This window comes from Ictidomys tridecemlineatus, chromosome 13 (assembly GCF_052094955.1).
Source record: "Ictidomys tridecemlineatus isolate mIctTri1 chromosome 13, mIctTri1.hap1, whole genome shotgun sequence".
Taxonomy (NCBI): Eukaryota; Metazoa; Chordata; class Mammalia; order Rodentia; family Sciuridae; genus Ictidomys; species Ictidomys tridecemlineatus.
The window spans coordinates 44772483-44792766 of record NC_135489.1 but is presented as its reverse complement, the minus strand read 5'-3'; the positions used below and the strand labels follow the sequence as shown (position 1 = coordinate 44792766).

General features: G+C 40.7%; 1 long non-coding RNA gene across 2 annotated transcripts; it reads left to right on the top strand.

The window, feature by feature from the left end:
* Positions 1-518: 518 nt before the first annotated feature.
* On the top strand, positions 519-18490 carry LOC144369834 (uncharacterized). Of its 2 annotated transcripts, XR_013429630.1 has the most exons (3): positions 528-652; positions 9966-10068; positions 16719-18490. It is a non-coding gene; the product is annotated as an uncharacterized LOC144369834 (long non-coding RNA). The 2 variants fall into 2 exon arrangements; XR_013429629.1 differs by lacking the exon at positions 9966-10068 and having other exon boundaries at positions 519-652.
* The last annotated feature ends 1794 nt before the right edge of the window (positions 18491-20284 follow it).

The following is a 20284-nucleotide window of genomic DNA, read 5'->3' as shown; positions in this document are numbered from 1 at the left end:
CCAGCTTTATATTTCCAGATCTTTGAACATCGAACATTGTTTAACTAATCAAACTCTTTGAAACCATACAAAAGATGTTGTGATATTTCATTAAAAGAAAGACATGTTCAGAAAATTAGCAACATATGCATCCAGGTATAATACTCCATTTACAATGTAAACAAGATGTTTTGATGACAAAGCTTAAAATGTTGATTCATAATCACAATGATGAATTAAATAATTGCCAATCAAGCAAAAGAAAATAAGAGAAAAAAGTAGGAAGAGTGTGTTAATCCTACTAAATGAAAAAAAAAGTGCATTGGCTTATTTTTTTTAAACAATCACATTTTTAACTCAATAAAAATTCTGCTAATATTTAGACATTAATTTTATTTTAATATTTGTTAGGGAAATCTCCACTCCCTTAGCCTTCTATTACCTTGAGGGAGCTTCTGCCAAAATGACATTCCTGGCCCTTCTGCCCTTACTCATTCCTTCCTATGACAGGAGTGAGTTACCCAATAGGTGAGTTGAGGAGAACATTCTGGGCACACCCCATCCAGCCTGCCTCTGGCTTCTGTCCCTGGTGGAGCAACTTGACCTCTGGATGTCAATGTCTCTGCTAATGCATGCGGCAAAGTTTCACGGGTCCTGATCTGCCCCTGCATAGGTGAGTCGAGCAGTTTGAACGAACTTGTTCCAATCCGAGGGGATATATTAGGAAATTCAGCTGTGGCCATTAGTCAAGCTTGGATCTCCAATTCAGCTTTATTAGTAATTAAGTTGATATTTTGATCTCTACCAGTCTCTCTCCTGTGTCTACTTTTCAAGTGGTTACAAACATAGGAAGAGGGGAAAAGAAAAGTTTATTATGAATCAGTGACCTGGAATGTCAACTTAGAGTCACAAGTGTGGCAGTCTCCTGGGACGTTTCTTATTTTAGTACCAGAGAGGCCAACCTTCTCATTTCTGGATAATAATAATGGTGATATGGTATCTATTTAGTCATTTATTTATTCTTTTATTCAATTAAAATGTACATATGCTATAAACATATGCCAAGAACGCAGTGGTCAGCAAAAAAGAGACATGACTCGTATAACTCAAAAACAATATAAAGTTGGACTAGCCTGAGTGCCATAAAGAGGGGCCCAGAAGGATAGGTTCCATGAAATAATAAGATGTGATTTGATTAGGGAAATCAAAGCTTCTTGGAGGAAACAGCAATCCATCAAGCTGAGACGGGAGGAGTGAATTGTCTTTAACTAGTGGAAGAGGGCAAAAAAGAATATTCCAGGCACATACAAAGGCCCTGTGATGCAACTATCAAGTACAAGGGAATCAACACAGCCCAGAATGGATTGAGGAGAGGGAATACAGTGATATTGGAGGTGGGGTTGGAGACGAAGGTAGGGGCCAAACCATGCCAAAACTTGGAGGCCCCAGGAAGTTGGTCTCTATTTCAGAACAATGGGAAAGCGGTCAGTTTGGAGGGAGTTCAGAGGATGGTTGTTTGAGAGTGGCAAAGGTAGGAAAGAGACACTGGAGAGAGAGCTAAAAGATGACTGATAGATTGGTCTTGGGCGAATAATGGGATAAAAAGTATCAAAGATGACATCCGGGCTTCTAGCTTATATGACTAGATGGATGGGGGTGGGGAGACCTTTATGGAGAGAAGAAACCCATTTTGAAGCCCCATTTGGGGAGAGAAGTGATGAGTTTGGTTTTGGATCTGTTGAGCCTAAGAGTAGGCTTTTTAGACAGAGAAAAGAAGAGCCAATAGGTAGTCGAGTCTCTGGGTCTTGAGTGCAAACAGATGGTCTGACCTGGATATATACATTAATGAATAAGTTGTATACACATGGTAATTAAACCTGCAAGTTTGGATGAGCTGATTTGGGGAAAGGGGACAGAAAATTAGAGCCCCAAATCAAGAACTAAAGAATTTAATCTTCAGTGACCAGACACAAAGGAATCTGCCTGCAAAGGAGAATAACAATGAGAAATGGGAAGCGGGAGGAAAATCAGGAGAACACCATGGAAGCCAGGAGGAAACCTTAGGAAGGAGAGATGCTTGATTTTCTGGAACATGGCTGCAACCTGGAAGGAGAAGGCCGAGAAGTGTTCCTTGAATTTAGCCGCCAAGACCTCGTCAAGAGCTGCAGACATTGCTGGAGAGGTGGATTAGAAACCCTGTTGGGGGATTTTGAGTTTTCTGAGTGACGGGAGGTACAAAAAAGAAATGGTACCTGTGAGAAAGAAGAGAGAGGTGGGACTGATGTTGGTGAAGGTCTTAAAATGTGACTTCAGATGATTTAACAAATCCAATGGGAAGGGTTTACTTGAGCAGGAAGAGTCTGCATATGGGAGAGAAAAAGAATGCTCCATCGAGTACGGCTGCTAAGAAGATGGGAGGGGTGGGAGGTTAAGTGCAGGCCAAAGAATCGACTTTGAGTACGGAGATGAAGGAGTCCTAAGAAGGGAGGAAAGTTCAAATGGAGATCAGAAGCCAAGGCGTTCTGCTGGATGACACCGGTTTTCTCTGTGAGCTGGGAGAGGGCTTCTGCTAAAAGTGAGGGAGGAAGGAGGGACAGGGAGTGGGGAGCCGGCACAGAGATGGCTTGTCCTGGAAAGCAAAGGTCTGAGGTGATGCAACACACCTACAGACTGTTGGACAGGCTCCATGGCCCCTTCGAGGTGGGCGATCCTGAGAGCAAAACATTAGCAAATGCCCAGAATAATTAAAGCATAGTTACTTTTAAAGCCTATGTCTAAAAGCTCGCATGCCTTTGGGTGTGTTTGTATTGCCCATATTCAAGTTCCTGGTGGTTGGTCAAGTCTTGCCTTCTCATATGCCTAGTGTTTTTGATTGACTGTCCAGGCATTGCTTTGTAACAGTGAACATTCATTATCTCACAGTTTCTGTGGTCCAGGAGCAGCTTCCTAGGGTGACTCTGGTTAAGAAATCTCTTCCTAAGAGCTAGGACTTGGCCTCAGCCAGAGCCCTTGTCACCTGATGGTTTGGCTGGAACTGTAGAAGCCCCTTTCAAGTTGGCTGCTCCTATGGCTATAGGTGGAAGGGAAAAGGCTTTGTCTCTCAAGATGTGGACTCTCCACAGGGCTGCTTAAGAGCATTCTGACGTGGAAGTGGCTTCCCCAGAGCAAGTGACATAAGGGTGTGAGATGGGAGTGAGAAATCAGTTAAATTTGAGATACTTAGTGATGCTTCTTCCTCTAGAGACTTGCCTTTGACTCTGCAGGCAGCTACGATAAGGCGCTGATTATCCCACGTGTGTTCATCCCACTGGGAACTGAGATAAGGAACTGCAGTCCCTATGAAGCTTGTAGATTTGCAATTTGCTGTTTCTTCTTGGGCGTGGACCTGTGTGGACCATATTTCCAGGTGTTTACCAGGACTCCTTTGTCTCAGCTGGACTTGCTCCAATTTCCAGATCTCTGAGAAGATCAAAATCCCTGTCCAGCTTCTCAGACTCTCAGCTCTGCTTTCAGAATGACAGGAGACTATAGGTTTGTTGTCCTGAGACCTCAGGATACATGGGAATCACTAGAGTATTCATGAAGGTGTAGACGGCTGGACCCCACCCCATGGTTTCTGGTTGAGTAGATCTGAGGGAAGCCTGAGAATCTTCATGTCTAACAAATTCCCAGAATCTGCCGCTTACTCAGTGCCCACATTCTGAGAACCACGGTTCCCTGGGGAAAGTAGGTAGAACAGGTCCTGGTATTTGATGGCACAACAGGGTAGATGTAATGAACAGGAATGCATTGTGCATCTTCAAATGGGTGAAAGAGAAGAACTTGAATGTAATCACCATAGAGAAGTGATAAAACTTCACAGTGAAGCAATGGAGTTCTACTCATCCATGAAGAAGAATGAAATAATAGCATTTGGCTGGTAAATGGATAGAAATGGAGAAAATCATGCTAAGTGAAATAAGCCAGACTCAGAACACCAAGGGTCAAGTGTTTTCTCTCATATGTGGAACAAAATAAGGAAAAGAAGGCTATCGGGGAGGGGATCAAATATCATAACAAGACAGGGAAGATCAATGGAGCCCAAAAAGTAGAATGGGGGTGAGGGAGGAAAGAAGGGAATGGGGAAGATAAATGGAATGAATTTAACAAAATCTTGTTATATTCACATGTAAAGGTACCAAAGGAAATTTCACACACACACACACACACACACACACACACATATATGAATGTATATTATATATATATGAATGTATGTGTGTGTGTGTATGTGTATATATATATATATATATATATATATATATATATATATATGAAAGAAATTTAGGAGAGGAGGGAGGATGGGGGAGAGGAGAAGAGGGAGGAAAAGGGGGATGGGGATTGAAACCAAATTCCTGACATGGATGATTTTGTCAAAATGAACCCAAGTACTATATCTAATTATAAAGCTCTAATAAAAAAAAAGTTCTAAGTGATGGATATGCTAATTACCTTGCGTAGATCACTACTTAGTATACACATGAATCAAAACATTGCATTCCACCCACAAATATGGATATGTATTACATGTCAATCAAAAAAACCAATAAACTTAAAAATGGGTGTTCTGTTCTCTCTGGGATCTCAGCTGTGTGATTGCTCACTGTTTTGGAAGCTTTCCAGCGTTGTCAACCTGACTTTCCTTTTTTCCACATATCATCTTGTGGTCAAAGACAAGGTTGTTCTGAACCACCTACTCTGCTATCCCCAGAAGAAAACTTTCAAACTAATAATGGTAGCTAATATCCCTAATATCCACTGAGAAAGCATGACGTGTCAGATCATGGCTGGTGTGGCTGTTGAGCTGACGGCTCCAGAGAAACTATTTCCATAGTGTTTTCAATGCATGGCAGGGGGGTGGCCTGAATTTGTGCCTAGCAGCCTCTCTGTATAGGTAGTTCCTGTGCAACAATCTCATGTGTATTATCTCACTCACCCTTGCAAAGTTCAGATTATTATCCCCATTTACAAATAGGGAAATAGAAACCTAGCATGCATAATTTTCCTAAGATCACAGGGCTTGCTCATGACACAGCTTAGAGGTAGATCCAGGACTGTCGGATTGCTAAGATTCAATTTCCTGAATATGTGGAAACAGAGTTTGCATTACATCTTTGACCTTCCCATCTTCTCTGTCTGTCAAATGGGTATGATAGGATTTATTTTCAACCTCATAGCTAGCTAGAATAAATGAATGAAGCAGTAGTCTTAAATTCTGGAGAGTTTTGAGGGGTAAGAGAATTGACTTTCATTATCACGGTTCTGTTCAGGAAAGTGGTTTTCTCACGAAGGTATAAACACCCTCAGTTGCTCAGTGAGCAAATGAAGACGATCAATGAAGCAGTGCGAAGGCCAAGGCAGGTGTTTCAAATCACACTGCCGAGTGCTGGTGAGAGGCAGCAACCTTTCAAATGGCACCATCCTTTAAAAAGCAACCGCCTCATTCATTGAGTCATGTAAGACGACATTTCCCTCCACTAGTTTTACTCTTTCCCTGAAGGACATCAGGTGTTCCTTTCATGTCTTCTTTCATTTTCTCTTCCCCCCTCAGTTGAACTACAAAGTGTTAATTTAAAAAGTCAGGATTCTGAGAGTCCCTCCACCTTTCAGGCATTAATATTGCAACGTCAAACCCTTTACCTAGAGGTCACAGGTTCAAATCCAGGCTGGGTTAGTAGTGACTGAAAGTCTAATGACTTGCCATCTGTTGGCTGTTTTGTGGTTTATGTGAAATGAACGGATGGTCTCAGCTCACTCTCCCGTCCACGTCAGAATGGGCACTGCCAGACACCGGTTGGCATTCTCAGCCCAGAGGCCAAGACCTCAATTGGAAACTGTTATCTCTGGGGTGTTGCAATTACCTTCCACAGAATAAAGGCATGGGTTCTGCATGTACGGATTCAACATTACATGCATCATTGGCTTCTGGAAACTGTCCCCTTTCTTATGCTGAATCAAATTGCAAAAGCGAATGATAAATCAGGAAGTCCACCTCTTATCCTGAGTCTGAAAAAAGGCATCTTCTTTTTTGTCAAGAAAGTGGAAAAAGAAGACAATGACTCTGTCCTTTCCCAGTCAAGCCCGCCCTTCCTCGGAGAAGCCAATGATGCATGTAATGTTGTGCTGAGGAATCCTGCTCTCTTAACTAGAGACAGCCAGACTGGAGAACATGGGGATAGGAAGGGGAACAGGACAGAGTAGAACAGGGATGAACATGTAGCAAGGCAGAGACCTTCATTTCCTCTTTGCACACATACACAATCATGTGGGCCTTGAAGATCTAGAGAAACAGGTGGCAGATGTCCTGTCCTTTCTCTTCTGCCTGATTCCCTCCCAGCAGGTCCCAAGATTCCTGCAGGAAGGCAAAGTCTCTGTCACATTGCTCTGGTTCTCCCTCATGGGGTCTATGAAAAGGACAGGCATCAACACTGACGTCATCCACTGCCATTTTCCACTAAAGTTTACCAGGTATTACCATACCTGGTTCTAGGTGTTTCCAGAACAGTGGCTCAGGAAATAGACGAAATTCCTCCTCCCCAAAATGAAAGTTGAATTTTAAGCTCCAATTTTAGTTTCAATTGCTACATTGTCCTTATTAGAAAAGTCCTTGCCTGAGTCCAAGGGCCTTCCTGGACTTCTGCCTGAGCCTCTGAATCCTTGTTACCCAATCAGGGAGATGCAATGTGCAAGGATGTGAGTTTCAGTGGGTCAGGATGCAAATGAAGTTATGAAGCTGATAGTGAAGCAGAGGGCCTGCCTTGTCCTTTCAGAAAGCTGGTGGTTAAAAGGAAGATGGACGATGGGGCAAGGGCTGTGCAGAGAGCTTTCTTAGGAGGAACTGGGCGTATATTTTTAGCTGGAGAAATGGTGAAGGGAGGGAGAGTGAAAATAATCAATGCAGAAATGGAAATAATTTCCAGACAAGTGCCAAAGCAGGGAAAGAAAAGGAGTCACTAGCACAGGAGGAGGGGTAGTTCTTGGGAAGAAGAGTTTATGAGGGAAGAAAGGGTACTGTTAAGGATGCATTTCAACTAGGGAGAGGCAAATCACTGGGATCTTCATCAATGCTGTCCTTGCTATAGTGTGAATGTGTCCCTCGAAATCCACAGGTTGGGCTAGGCACAGTGGCACAAGCCTGTAATTCCAGCGGCTCGGGGTAGGGGGTTGGGGGGGGTGGAGAGGAGGATGTGGGGAGGCTAAGTCAGGAGGATCATAAGTTCAAGGTCAGCCTCAGCAATTTAGCAAGGCCCTAAGCAACTCAGCAAGACCCTGTCTCAAAATGAAAAAAATAAAAATAATGAAGGCTGAGGATGTGGCTCAGTGGTTAAGTGCCCCCTGGGTTCAATCCCAGGTACCCCCCCCCAAAAAAAATATCCACATGTTGGAAACTTAATCCCTAGTGCAACAATGTTGGGAGATGGGAACTTTAAAGGTGATGGGTCACCAGGGCACTCACTTAGGAATGGGTTGAGGCTGATTAAAAGGGCTCAAAGCTGCAAGTTGCATTTCTGCCTCTCTCTCTATCCCTCTATTTATCCTTCCACCATTTTTTTACACAGCAAAAAATGTTCTCAGATGGGGCCTGTGATCTTATACTTTCCAAAAGCTTCTAGAACTGTGAGCCAAATAAACTTCTATGGTTTATAAATTACCCAGGCTGTGGTATTTTGTTATAACAGCACAAAATGGAGTAAGGAAGTGCTCTATTTTCTTTGCAAGGTAGAAGGCTAGGCTCTTACGAAGAGATGGCAAGGAGCCCAAGGAATGTGCCAGGGATTGTGGGAAAAGGGAAAGGAAGCCTTGAGAGAGCAGAAGTGAAGGGCTGCTGGTCGGGCTGAGTTCTGAGGGATTTGCATCCTCTATCTATATATTAATATTATCTTTCAAAATCACCCAGCATAGAGTGACTTTCAATTATGCAGAGCGGATAGCTGCTTTATATTACATTAGGAGATTTGACGGAGGAGAAAAAACAGACTAGAACATTCCATCCAGTATATACATGGAATAGGGGAAAAATGCAACAAAGGGGGTTGTCGAAAAGTTTTCAAAGAACTTTAAAAAAAAAGAAAAATTATCTTATTTAAGTCAAAACAGCATGGAAAATAATATTATGGTGTCCCGACTCCATTCTCTCTGTTGGGGGTGATGCTTAAAGAAAAAGAAAGTGTATTCTGTGGTTAGTCATATTTTAATTGGTCACAATATGAAGCAAAAGTTCAAAACTAAATACTAGAAATATCTCCCCTCTGGAACATTCAATTAAAATCTGTGTGGGGGGGGAAAAGCCTCAAAATGACAGCCAGAGAATATCAACAGTAATGAAAGTCACTGTAAACCAAGACTTGAGGCAGGCAGATGGCATTGAAATGAGCCAAGGGTGTGCATGTTTGGGGCCTGGGGCCTGGGGTGGTTCTCTGGCCATTCCCAGGTGAATGTTCATCCCCTGCCTCAGCTTGCTCCCCCCTGCAAGGACATTTTGCTCTGAACCAAATTATGATGGGAAAAGAATTCATCTTAGGCCCTTGAATTCCTGTCTTTCCATGTCCTCTCTCATCTTCTGCACTTCTTCCTCTAACCCTTATGAATATCCCGTCTTTTCCGAGTCATAAAGAATTCAAAATGCATTTACACTAAGGTTAAAAATAACTGAGGATAGACCAGACCAGTTACTTGTCTCAGGGATATTAGCATTTTAATAAGGCAGGTCTTAGGCAAAATAAATGTTAGTGATCTCTGCAACAGCCTCACATGGGTGGGAACCTATTCTATGTATTTGTAAGAGCCATTTTGACACCATTCCACATTCCAGTCAGCCAGCAAGAAGTCTAGATGAGATAGCTCATAGGATGGTGTGGGTTCTGGAAAGGCACTTAGACCTTTTAGCATGTTATATTGAGTGACATGATGTCAAAAGGACCATAATCAAAACTAGGGATTACCTCAGACAAAATGGACTTTGAGTGTTTTAGTATTTAGCATTTCATTTGAACATTGGACAACTACTTTTTTTTGTCTCAAAGGAGAAAACCAGTGTCTTACAACCCATGTATGTATAGGTATGATCTGTGCCCAGAGGTTTGACAAGATGCTTATACAGCAAACATACACGTGACACCCCTGTGCAGAGTCAGTCCCTGTCATTTAACTGAGTGCTCACAGCCACCCCACGAAGTGGACATTATTATCCCAAATTACAGAGAAGGGAGCCACAGCAGAGCTTGAGGGATTGGTCCACAATCACATAGCACACAGGCGCTGGGGTTTGAACCTGTGGTTTGACTGTGGGCACAGTGTCTGGGCTCCAGTTCTCTGCAAACTGGCCTTGAGAATTTGAGACAGACTTCACAGAGTTGCTATTTTTGAACTAGTCATTGAAGCATGCATTTCCCAGTTTGGGGTGGTGTGGTTTGGTTCATTTTCCATGGTACAGGAGCAAGCATGGTAGATTTGGGGAAATGCAATAGACCTTAGGTGGGAGTTATAGGGTGGACATGAATGGCACCCCCTTTTATCTTTTAAAGAATCTGAATCTAGCTGGAGTTGACATCATCCCCTCAACTCTGGGGGCTTGTTCATGGAGGACTATGATGACATGCTAAGGAGTTTGGATTTTATTGCTTAGGAAAATATGTCCAATGATCAGAAATTGCTTGAGAAAAGGCAAGAACATTTGAAAGATCTTCTTTATGCTATTAAAAGTCTTTAACTTTCATAGCAAACTTAAAGTACAACTAAACAACAGGAATTTATAACACATAGTAAAATGCTCAGCAAATATTAGGTCCTTTTCTCCCTCTTTTTTCTTCTTATTTTTCTTTCTCTTCCTGATTTTCCTGTTCCTTTTTTTTTTCTTCTTCCTGCTTTCATTCTTTTTCTTCTTCTTGTCATTATTATACACCCCTCTTTCCACTACAGCTCCTCCTCTCTGCTCTTCTCCTGCACAGTTTTCAAGAGTGAACAGCCCCCGTGAGCTTGCAGAGAGTCCGGCACAAGGAGAGACCAGTGAACCCACCTGTGAGACAAGATGGAAGCCAAGGAGCACTCAAGGTCATCTGGAGGCAGGAGGCAGCCTGTGCTCCCTGGGCCCTGCTTCTTGAATTTGAATATCTCAGCAAACTAGCTAAAGGCTGTTATATCATCAGCTTGCTCAACCTCCACCTGGCAGATTAGGAGGGGAAAAAAAAACAACTACAACCAAAAGCCCACGTTTGAATTCTCCGAGCTGGGATTCTGAACAGGGTCATATTACCAATACAAACAGCACAAATCCAGGAGTCTACTATTAATATCTAGTAGATTTAGCATTACATATCAGCATCACACATCAAACATAGTATGTTTTTAAAGCCAATATCAAATAATGTTTCAGCTCTTGATTATGTCCCCTTTGTTCCAGGACAGTAGAGAAGAAATGAGTGAAACATTCCTGGTCATATGATTTTGGGAGCTGGTAACAGCAGGCCAAATAGCAAGCAGGAGAAATAGTTATCAATATACCAGGAGCCTGGTACACACTGAGTTAATTTTTCCAACAGTCTTATGAGATGGGATTATTATATCCATTTTACAGTTGAGAAAACTGCCCAGAGATTAGACAATGGCCAGACCTGCAGGAAAAGATAAATTATTCTTAAGAACAGCTACATTTTGCAAGTATCAACACCCCAAATTCATCACACACATTCGATAAAAATCTATAGGTATCTTCATAGTGATGGGTTCCTTTGACATTGGATCTGTTTATGAGTTGCCTTAAGTAAGTAGAAGGGACATAGTCAGCATAAACAAAAAGTTCCAAAAGAAAAACCCAAAACAAGTGGCTAGGATTGAAAACCAAAAGGGAGTTAGATGCTAAATGCTAAAGCAAATAAGCCAACAATATAGTCTGGTGGAGACTGACAAATGCAATAGAAAAAACTATAACAGGAAGGGGATGGGGAGCTTGGGAGGAAATTTTGCTCTATTTGAAATTAATTATTAGTATCAATTTTAAGCAAAAATCTTTGTTCTTCTGGACCATGATGCAATGGTTTTGTCTTTTGTTTGCCACATATTTTCAGGGTCTCTAGCAGCACCTGGCATGTAGTGGGTTTTCAATTAGTTTTTATTCAATGAACCAATGAATGAAGGCACACAGGAATCCGAGTGCCTATGTGACAGATGAAACAGGTTCACTGGGAGAGTAGCTCTCGAGGTGGTAAGGTCAGAGGCCCAGAATCATTATGAGTTTTATCTGGTCTTAGTTTGGTTTCCCAAGTCTAAATTCTGAAAGTTTAAAAGATTCCTGGGAGCTGTTACAAAAGTTAAAGTGAACGATAGAAGGAACAAAAACTAAAGTTCAGGTTGAGTTTCATCCTCCCTTGGTTTTGCTCATGATGGACTCAGGTTAATTTGGTGGGGGGAAGGGCATTACATGCACGTAGCCAGTCTCACCCCTTGGGTTATTGTTAGGATTCTGCATAATAACTCATTTGCTTTAGATGCTCCTTTATCAAGCATGCATCATGTCATTTGTCCGACAGTGTTACTCAGATGTAAGGTATCGTAAACAGTGATAAAACTTGGTAACTATAGAAGAGTGATATTAACCCAGACTTTTCTGGATAACCAAATTGCTCATTTCCAGGAAACTTCTTGAGCAGTTGGTTTCACTGTTATAAAGTTGGCTCAAGTAAATGGTTATATTCATAATATGGCCAATCCCCATTTCAATTGGGAAAAGAGCGCAAGATCATGCATTAATTCATTACTTATGTTATGGTTTGGATATGAGGTGTCTCCCCAAAAGTTCATGGGTTAGGCATTACAGGGATGTTCAGAGGTGAAAACCCTACATTTCCAGACCTATAATCTAATCAGTGGATTCCATTTGATGGATTAGTCATTTGAGTAGATTACTAGGTGGTAACTATAGGCAGGCAGGGCAGGGCTGGAGGAAGTAGGTTACTGGTGGCATGCTCTTGGGAATTGCACTTTGTCCTGGGTTCCTCTCTTTCTCTCTCTCTCCTTTCTTGCTGCCATGAAATTAACCGTTTTGTTTTGCCGTTTTCTTTTGCCATACCCTTCCACCATGATGTTTTACCTGATCTTGGGCCCAAAGCAATAGAGTCAGCTGACCACGGACTGAACCTCTGCAACCATGAGCCAAAAATAAACTTTTCCTCTTCAAAGTTTTTCTTTTCGAATATTTTGATGGCAGGGACAAAAAGCTGACAAATACAACTTACTAGTTCAAAATAAAATTAAATGCATTTGGTCAACTTATGTGAATAAAATATTAACTGCCTACTACCTTCTTTTCTACTTGCAGTAAGCAGCAATATTAAAATGTGATAGGACCAGAATAAAATTAAACTAAACTACAAATGTTTTGTTGGATTGAGATGCAAACTGGCTAATTTTTAACATTTGAGTTTCAGTGCAAGAAATCAAAAGTAAGGAAGGCAGCAACAACAAAAAATCATCTCAGACATCCTGCAGCTTCTGGTAGGTCTGCAGCTTTATGGAAAGCTGCAGAATGAAGTGGATTTGAGTTCTAGCTCAACTTTTAGGTCATGTGATCTTGACTAAAGAGCATAACCCAATAGGATTATGACTAAGGAGCATAACCCAATGCAGGTAAATACTTGTAGTGGTTGGTATGTATGTTCCACCCTAAAAGCACTGCCCCTCATTACTCTTATTGTCACCATTCAGCTCATCCAGCACCTTCAGCTGTGGTGGTGACCAAGCAACAGCTCTGGCTGTCCTACCATTATGACTTTAGAAATGGATGTCACTATTCTTGTCTTCCTCCCAAATTTGGAACCCAGCTTCTCTGACTGTGATTCAGAGTCACCTCTTCATTTCTAGTTAGTTTTCTTCCCATTCTGTGCCATGATTATATATATATATATATATATATATATATATATATATTGGGAATGAGGGATTAAACTCAGGGGAACTCTACCACTGAGCTACATCCCCAGCCCTTTTTATTTTTTATTTTTTATTTTGAGACAGGGTCTCACTAGGTTGTTAGGGCTTTTTCTTCAATCATCCTTCCTGTCCCTCTACCCTTAGAAACCACATTCACATGCACACCCTGTAAATGCTAAGTGAACATCAGACAAAGAAATGCAATTATCCCTTTCCTTCTCAGAAAAATCAAAAGGAATCAGGAAGAAACTCCCTCACGTTCTTGCCAATAAATCTTCAAAACTACCTGCCTCTGTCACCATTTCACCTCCTTGCTTCCTGCTATGCCAAAGGAGTCCTTTATGTCTGGATCAGTTCCTCACTAGACTCTGACTCTTATCTTCTCTTACCTCTGAGAAATTCTATGCTATTACTTCTCATGTTTTTCCACCTGATTTCTTTCCAGGACTTCTCCTATGCACAAGTTTAACTTTCTCCCATTTTAAAAAAGTTCTCCCTTCCATCTATTTCTTTTTCCAGAAACATCTGTATAGGCGTTGTTTTCATCCCTTCTCCACCCCACCCCAGTCAGTGTCTGACCACTTCATCACACCTCCACTTCACCATTCAACCCAAAGTGCCACTCCTAAGTCGCCAATGACCTGGATTTTGCTGAATTCAATGGGTCTCATTCCACAGCATGCAACCTATTGGACCACTCCTTCCTTACAGCTACTTCTCAGTCTCCTTTGCCAGCTCTTCCTCCCCTTTGAGGATTTTAAAAGTCTCTTTAATATACCCACTTCTCCATGACCACAACTTCAGTCCAAAGCATTAACTGCTTCCATTTCAACTAGTTCTATCTCAACTGCACACGGTTGGCATGACCACTCTTCCCATGCATGCTACTTATGGTAGTGATCCCCACCTGAGCTCCTTTAATGACTTCCCAAGATACTTAGAGAGAAACAACATAGTAGCTAGCAATCGTCAATGTATGTTATAGGAGGCTCTGTCTGTTCTTCATAGCTTCCCTCCTCAATTTCATCTCAGACATCTTTATCATTCTTTTTTTTTATTATTATTGTTGTTCTGAGCATATTGACTTTCTCTTGGTCCCTGTTTTAATCAGATTTTTTTGCTGCTATGACTAAAGGACCTGACAAAAACAATTTTAGGAGGAAAAAGTTTATTTAGGGGCTCACCATGACCAAGCTCTTAGTCCATAGACAGCTGGCTCCATTCTTCAGAGCTTGAAGCAAGGCTCAACGTCATGCATAGCAGGAGCAGCTCATATCATGATCAGAGAGCAGAGAGAGAGGTAGGACCCTTCAGATACCAAATATATAGCCCATAGCCACCCCCCCATTTACCAATTCCTCCAACCACACCTCACCTGTCTCCAGTTACCACTCAGTTAATCCCATGGGGATTAATCCACTGATTAGGTGAAGACCCTCACAGCCCAGTGGTTTCTCCACTGAACCTTCTTGCATTGTCTCAACCATGCGTTTTGGGAGGACATTTTACCTACAAATCATAATAGTCCTTCAAATGATCATGTTTCTTTCAGCATGAAAGCCTTCTGGTGAGGTCATCTCTTTGTTTAAATTCCCCGGGCCCCACTCTTTGTTCAATTTATGTTAATCTCCAAGGGACAAACTTTCCTTAAAGAAGTTTCCCAGAATCCCTCAGGACTGGCTCAAGTCTCTCTGCTCCATTCTCTGAGAGCACCTTCCTTGGCTGTGTAGACTAAAGGAATAAGAGCATCAGCCATTTGGATTTTTCAAAACCATTATCTCCAAGGCAATCTGCACAGCTGTTGAATATACCATCAGGCTCCTGATGTTTAAACTCAAGCCACTGCCTTCTCTACCCCCTTCCTCTTCTCAACTCCTCTTCCTGAGTCTGAGACTTCCCCTGATAAGCCCAGTTTTGAGTATATTCCCTCCCAAGCTTTCTCCATTTCAGCTCTTGGTGTCACAATTTCCTTTAGTTTTTTTTTTTTTTAATATCAAAACCACACAAACTTTTAAAATAGCATTTAGAGTTCCTTTCCAATTACAAAATTACAAAATATTATATGTTCATTGTAATAGCTTGAAAGTATATTTAAAAAATAAGAACAATTTTTTTTAAAACCCACTTCTTTGGCTAACCAGCAATAATTATTGCAACTATTTTTGGCATATACTATTTCAGACTTTTTCTATCTGTGCATACAAACACATTTTTTAAAAATGTGGCAAAGTTTTGCTTTCCTTTTTAAATTAACATTTGTGTTATGGGGATTTTCAGAATAGAAGTGTATAATTAATAGTTCTTAACACTTTCTCATTCTTATTTAATTGTTTTATATTTTTGGCATTGTTAAACAAACTCAAGTCTTCATAAAACTTCACTCTGTAAGACTTCAATTCAGGATGTATCTCTAACACTTTTAAAGATTATAACTAAAATGTCATTATTATACTTTACAAAACTGACAATAAATCCTCGGTTTCATTGAGTACTTAGTTCGTATTTGGTTTCTCTGTCTCAAATGTGTCTTTGTTTGTTTGAATTAGCATCCAAAGACTACATATTGTACTTGATTTATATATACAGATTTTTAAAATTAGGAACATATTGTGCAAGCTGTTTCTAATCTGCTTTTTAACAACATATTATGCACATTTTCTAATACATTAAAGATTTTTCTTCATAATTCTAATGTCTACATGATAGTCCATAGTTTTTACATCCAGTATCTTATTACTAGGCATTTAGCTTATTTTCAATTATATTTCCCATGAGTGAGGTTTTGATGTACACAGACATGAGATCTGTGCCTAAGGTGAATAAGTATATTGCTAGCTTTTGGCCATTGCCAAATAGCTCTTCAGAAGGGAAACACCAAATAATCTTCCCATGAGCATGTTCCTTGTAAACACTCATCACTGTCATTGAGAAATCATTATTATTTTTACCCAAATCAACAATCAAATGTATCTTGTCCTTGTTTTTATTTACGTTCCTAAGGGTGGTTAAACGTGACTTCATATGTTTAATAGCCATTTGGATTTCTTTGGAAAATTGTGCGTTCAAATTCTTTGTTCATGGTTCTAATTTGTTTTTCATTTTGTTATTGATTTATAAGGGCCTGGTGTTGTACTGAGGCTATGTTATGAATATGTTGCAATATTGTATTTCTGGAGTTCGTTATTAACTCTTTCTAGAAATGTTTTTTTTTCCTTTCACATTCTTAATCAACCCTAAGACCCTAATTTTTAATCACCTGTGGGTTTTATTGTTTTATCTTTTGGGGTATGACAGATTGAATCTAGGGGTACTGAGCCACATCCCTAGTCATTTTTATTTTTTATTTTGAGACAGGGCCTTGCTGAGTTGCTGAGTCTGGCTTTGAACCTGCCATCTTCCTGCTTCAGCCTCCTGAGTTGCTGGGATTACAGACACGTGTCACCAAGTCCAGCTAATCACCTTTTCTTTATTCACAATGTCTTACATGTGTCCTAACATCACAATACTGTGACTTTAACTGAACTTCCTGACAGCCCTTCCTTCTGGCTGATTTTTTTTTTTAAATCTTCAGTCTCTTTTCTAGAGTATTATGAAGGTTGCTGCCTAATGAATATTTCTACCATCCCTTTAATTATATTGCTGCTCCGTTCACGACTCACAATGGCCTTTTATGGCACATCAGATGAAATCTAAACCCTTAATCCCAGCATTTAATAACATCCACAGTTTGACTTAAACTCTCTTTCTAAGTTTATTTCTCACTCTTTTTTTCATAGGCACCATCCCTGACACCCATCACACAACCCTTTGGACTACGGTCTTGCTTCTTCTGGAAGCTCACTCCAACCCATACTTCTCGATCTGGAAGGAGCAGCTGAAGTCCCATCTGCACTGAGGTGTATTCTGTGAGCTGCCTTAACCCTGAGACCTCTTCCTCCATCTCCCCAAACACGTAACACTAGCTCCATAAGTCATTTTGTATCTCCAAGTTATTTAACTACAGTTTGAACAGACTTAATCTGAAAAACCCAAATATGAAATGCTCCAAAATCAGAAACTTTTGGGGCATTATGGTATGTATGAAACAGAAATGACTTTCGTGTTTAGCCTTTTCAAAATATCTCATTATATATATATATATATATATATATATATATATATGCAAATATTTCAAAAATCTGGAAAAAATTGCAACACTTCTAGTCCCAAGCATTTTAATTTAGGGATACTCAACTTGTATTTAATATAAGTCTCTTTCTAAAGGCAGGAGCTGTGTCCTCTTCTTTTGGTCCGTCTATAATGTATGCAGTGCACCCCAGACTGAACACTTAACTAACCATACATTCCTGATGACTTGACTCTGGGAAGATAGCACTACTCACTCACAAGATAGCACTACTCACTTGTAAGAACAGAACAGATACTTTTGAAAAATTTCCCAAGTAGTGACAAAAATGGTCACAGACCATAGAAAATCTTTAATTCCATCATCCTTTTGACCCATGCTATACATGTAAACCATGAGGAATTGGGATTACATCTTCATTCAGCAGGAGTGGGACAGAATTTATACCTGTACCTAAGACAAACTGAATCACTGAAAACAACTTAGTGATCTCAGTAGCTGGACCCACTGTAATAAAGGCAACTTAGCCAGGGGAGGGGAAAGTAGGAGATTCAATCTATTTCTTTCAAAGCTGAATGAGAAACTCAAGATGTGTTCATAGTATGTATTTCCATTGTTACAGGGAAAAAAAAAGAGAGGTGAGCTCAGCTTTCATTTCATAAAAGTTAAACATACAAGAGGGGAAAAAAGGAATCCATTGTTTATGCTCACTTCAGAAGAGAACATTGAAAGTCAAGGGGGTGTGTCTGGTGGTTTTGTAAAGAGATGCCTCTGGGGATATCTACAATCAATGTCGTCAGCAGAAAGTCGCTGTCATTGCTATAGTGAAGGGCAAATCATCTCCCAGTTGGTCTGCTTTTCGAGATTCCATGATGAACTCTACTGCTGGAAATGTCTGAATCAAAACAGAATTTTAAGGAGTCTAACTCTAAATACAAACTCACAGTATGTGGTCATTACCATGGGATTTTTATAGACTTCATATTTTACCAAAGTGCATTCCTTCTGGCTGATCTCTTTGCATATTTGTTGTTTTGTTTACTAATGTTTCCTAAGTGCCTATAAAAAGTGCTTTGCAGTTAGTAAGTGCCCAATTACTATTTGTTTAATTAGATAATTTATTATTCTTAAATTATTGACTCCACGTTTGCATGCATGTGTGTACATATGTATGTGCATCTGAATGGAAAAAAAAGCAAAAATGCATGCTTCCTTCTGTGCCATAATGCCCTAAATAATCAATCCTGATACAATGATACTAATAGTGAGTTTTCACCTTATAAAGTTCTTTCATAATTCAGTTGTTGTTTTTTGAGTGTCCATAATGAACTAGCCACACTGGTAGAAACCAGAGATGTAGACATGGTGTCTGCCTGAATATGTTTATAATATGAAAGGGAAAAATAAATGAACTATTACTGAGCATGTATTCATAGACTGTTTCATACTCTACTGCATATGAAAAAAGGTTTGAGAAGGACAATTACTCCACGTATTAGGGATAATGACTCCAAGGAAGTATTGCCCAAGCAGAGACTAAAGGTGAAAGGCCCCACCACCAGTCTGGTCCAGACTGTAAAGGAAAGAGAGGTATGTGTGCTCCCCTTCCAAGGAAGATCCTGTCCTGCTCTTTCCTCCAGGCTCTGTTTTCCTCACCCCCTACTCCCAACTGGTGATGGATGGGCCAGTCCAACTTGGTAAAGATGAATTCCAAGTAGATTCTGCCAGTACCCTTGCAGACTTGGAGTTCCTCAACCTACGCAGGAGAGGATGCAGCTGAGTATCACTCTTCATGTCTGTAGTCTTTCTCCACCTCTACACCCATGACTTGTCTAAGTGGCTGTGGCCTTTAGGATTCTGCTACATGCTAAATGGGCAGTGCCACTCTGTATTCCTAAGGCTGCCTCCCGGACTCTTGGGCCACCTTGCCGCCATCTTTCTTCAAAGAAATAATTTGCTCCCTGACCCAGCCTCCTGAATTGGTGCAAGCATGATGGCATTATTAGTGAGAACCCGTTTCTTTTCTCTATTTCTGGAAGAATAATGAGACTAATATGCTATGTTAAGCTTGTTTACCTGAACTTAAGGGGCTTAGAGTTCTTTTCTGGGTTCCCCAATCCATGAAGGTCAATTGAGGGTTTCATGTGCCTTCTTTGCTCAAGTCCTCTTTTTTTTTCCAGTGGAGGAACAACACCATGGGCACTGTATGTGGTCATGACTTACCATCTGTGGAGTCATGAAATTCTAATAACGAAAGCCTTGATTTAGTGAGCACTTTGATGTGCCAGGGACAAGTGTCATCATGATCTTCAATGATATCAACAACCCAGCAAAGTAATTATTGATATCAAGTGATAAAAGCGGGGCTTAAAGTTAAATCATACTAATTCTATACTAAATTGTAGAATTGGGATTCAAATTCTGGCATATCTCATTCCAAGGCTGTGGTCTTTCTAGAATGTCAGGTGTCTACTCACCCACACCTAGTCCTAATGCTTTATTTTCCAGGCAGTCCTCTAATAGAAGGCATTGATATTTCCATACCATCTATCTGACTGTAGTAAAGAGATTTTTATCTCCAGGTCATACAGTACAGTCCCCTGAAGTCCAGGACACATGAGCACTCTGTCATGGTCAAAAACATGGAACCTCTTCCTCCACCTCCTAACTCTAAGAAACAGTGGAAAATGACATTTTTGTGATTGCATTAAAGCTTAGTCCTTACTCTTGAATGCCTGTAATATACCAGTTGCTGATGATTACAAGATAAGTCCTGCTCTGGAGCCCAGTAAGAGAGCCGGACTCGGGATCAAAAAAAAAAAAATCACAATGTAGTGTAGAAAATGAACTATAAGATTAAGTGCTGCAGTCTGGCTGGGCACAAGATCACTGAGCCACTCACAGCTTTGTAGATTCAAACAGCAATTCTTTATTCCCGAACTCACACCGGCCCTCTACAAACACGTTCTGGGGAAATTCAGGTTGTGCCCGCCAAATTCACCTAATCTACCAGGCTTTGAATCCCAAATACTTTCTGAATCCCAAGAGAACTCAAGGGGAACTCAGGCAGCAGGATACGCCCTATTCCCAGCAGGAATAACCTTAAACCTGGAACCGCCCTAAACCCAGATTGTCCTAAACCAGGAACACCCTAAATCCAAGGAGCGGGATACTCCCTAAAACCTGCAGGATACACCCTAAACGTGGATCCGCCCT